Source organism: Berghia stephanieae, chromosome 14 (assembly GCF_034508935.2).
Source record: "Berghia stephanieae isolate SIO BIC M18660-M18661 chromosome 14, UCSD_Bste_1.3, whole genome shotgun sequence".
Taxonomy (NCBI): domain Eukaryota; kingdom Metazoa; phylum Mollusca; class Gastropoda; order Nudibranchia; family Aeolidiidae; genus Berghia; species Berghia stephanieae.
In genome coordinates this window covers 16,948,091-16,951,508 of record NC_088373.1, presented here as the reverse complement: position 1 = coordinate 16,951,508, position 3,418 = coordinate 16,948,091, and positions in this window count along the sequence as shown.

The following is a 3,418-nucleotide window of genomic DNA, read 5'->3' as shown; positions in this document are numbered from 1 at the left end:
CACAGACAGACAGACACACAGACAGACAGACACGCACACAGACAGACACACACACAGACACACACAGACAGACACACACACAGACAGACACACACAGACAGACAAACACACACAGACAGACACACACAGACAGACACACACACAGACACACACACAGACACACACACACACAGACAGACACACACAGACAGACACACACACAGTCACACACACAGACACACAGGCAGACACACAGACACACACAGAGACACCCACACACAGACACGGACAGACACACACACAGACACACGCACACACACAGACAGACAGACACGCACACAGACAGACACACACAGAGACACACAGACAGACACACACACAGACAGACACACACAGACAGACACACACACAGACACACACAGACACACACACACAGACACACACAGACACACACAGAGACAGACACACACACAGACAGACACACACACAGACTCACACACAGACACACACACACAGACAGACACTCACACAGACAGACACACACACAGACACACAGACAGACACACACACACAGGGCAGTATCACCCGCTCGTAACAGCCGGAGGTTTATGTCATTGCAGATTGCAGCTACGAGTCAGATTTACACGTTTGGAACACTCTCATCCCATGCAACTCCATTAATTAATTATATATATATATATATATATATATATATATATATATATATATATATATATATATATATATACAGTGGTGCTGATATAACCTAAATGTGTTGCAAGCGCCGTAAAACCCTTAAAAACATTAAAAACATATCTATACAGTCCACTCCGGATAATCGGAACTCGGTTAATCGCAACTATCGTTTAATCGCAACATTTCTTAAGAAACGGAATTAATTCTATAGAAACGTCACTGGTTAATCGCACCAAATTTTCAACCTCAAAAAGTGGCAAATTCAAGAAATCAATCAAACAAAATCTCATGATTAAATTTCGTCATGGGTGAAATCATGACAGGTTGAAGAATCAAGAGTGGGGTAAGGCTAAAGTAGTGTGTCACCACTCTATTAGACTCGAAAGGGCTGGGCATTGCAGAATTGGTTTTTGAGGTCATCTGTATCCATTAAATAGGATGGCTTGACATAGTCTAGACAACAGGTAGACAATGACAGTTATAAAGAGAAACGGATCGATATCCTTTGTTTTGGGATTGACAGCTGTGCATATGGGTTTGGTAAAGCTTCTTGTCTCTCTTCACAGCTAATATCTTTGACTGTTACGAATGTTGAGAACAAAAGAGTGAAAGTTAATCTAAACAAATATGACCCTTCGCCTCCAAACGGTATAAAGTCGGGTTGGTAAAGATGTTGGAAATTTAATTTATATTCAGAAATATCAGACTTGTGTTGAGTTTGTATATTTTATCAAGGACAACGGATACCATATTCTAGGGTGCTAATGCCAACAATTTATATTTTTGACCAGTTTAACGTTTAATTCGGCTTTTAAACATCTGGTTCGTTCCGACATAATACCGTTTTGAGACGATGGGTCACAAATTAAGATGTCGGCTTGCATCAAATCAGCTTTAGCTTGGTTTTTATTTTAATCAAATTGCTCAGTCTGTGGTAGACTAAGAACAATGTTTACCACAATACTGTTCAACACTCGTAACGTCACTTCCTTCCCAATGACGCATGGTAACTTGGCAACACTGGTTCTAAACTATCGGACCAATGGCGGACGCCCTTATGAAATATTTATCCGACGAGCATAAAAGCGTATCCAGAGGGAAAAAAACACATACATTTGATCATGTTTTGACTTTTACACATTCTGATCACAAGGCATATGAAAAGTTCTAGCCAGCATTAAGATAAAAAAAAGTAATGATTTTCTTTGTTTAGAACCAAGATGGCCCCCGTTGCCGGGCGGCGTGACATCAGACTATTGAATCCCATTGGTTTGAGTTTACCTTATATGGTATGAAATTGATCAGTGGTCAAATCCAAATTGTTATAAAAACTTACAACAAGCGGTGGTGAAAACAGTATCCCATCATTTTATGTGAAATCGACCAAAGACACCGTAGACATGGACGGTCCCAAGATCGTGGACACTCGGAGGCAAGAGTCGTGTAAGTGGACGGGAAACTCAACTTCGGTTAATCGCAACAATTTCGCTGATCCCAATGTGTTGCGATTATCCGGAATCGACTGAATTTTTATATATGCGTCTTGGCCATATTATAATGTGAGTGACAATTTATATATATTTTATATATATATATATATATATATATATATATATATATATATATATATATATATATATATATATATATATATATACATATGTGTTTGTGTGTGTGTGTGTGTGTGTGTGTGTGTGTGGTTGTGCGGGGGGGGGGGGGGGTCTATATTAGGGAGCACACATGTTTTTATTTTCTTTCGCAACGTATTATGTTAGGAATGTAAAGTCTCCTAAGGGAAGTGAGGTTGAATAAATAGATATACATTGATGGAAGAGATATAGAGAGACGGAATCGTACTGACACACACACACACACACACACACACACACACAGATAGAGAAAGAGAGCGAGAGAGTGAGCGAGAGAGAGAGAGAGAGAGAGAGGGAGGGAGGGGTGGGATATTTTTAAGCAGTTTGCCATTACAGAACACAAAGCAAAACATCCTTTCTAGTTAGCTACAACATGAATAAAATAAATTACTTATTACAGAGGATGTGCTATTTATAACATTCAATTAAATGTGTGTGTGTGTGTATGTGTGTGTGTGTGTTTGTGTTAGGGGGTGGGGGGGGGGGAGGCGGATTGATAGTGATAATGATAGCTATAAATTGTATCACTCACTTATATGTGGCCTGTGGCTTTCGTCCACGTCTTCAGCTGGCCACAGAAACATATGTCTTGGCCACATATTATAAGTGAGTGATACAATTAATATTTTATATTGGCTCTAACCATCATTATCGAGCACTTTCCTACCTACGAGTACCCACCAACAATCATATATATATATATATATATTGACAGGAGCTAACCCCGATGTAATATCGTTTACAGGCAAGAGGCCACTATCAGACCTGTGTATGTGTACACGTCGATCCAATTTAAGTGTACAGTCGTATCTATCTAAGTGTTATTTCTATCCAATCCGACGTGTACATGTTTTAAGGTCTGATATCCCAAATTGTTATAGGCCCATTGTTGTCATGGAAACACTTTCAAACCAACGTGTACATATATACAGGTATGATAACCCAAATTGTTATAGGCCCATTGTTGTCATGGAAACACTCTCAAACCAACGTAAAAAATATTGTCCATTCATCATCATTCATCGTGACTTGTAGTCTTGAGCACGTTTCCGGTCAGCTGTCTCCACGAATCACGATCCATGTCCATCCATCAT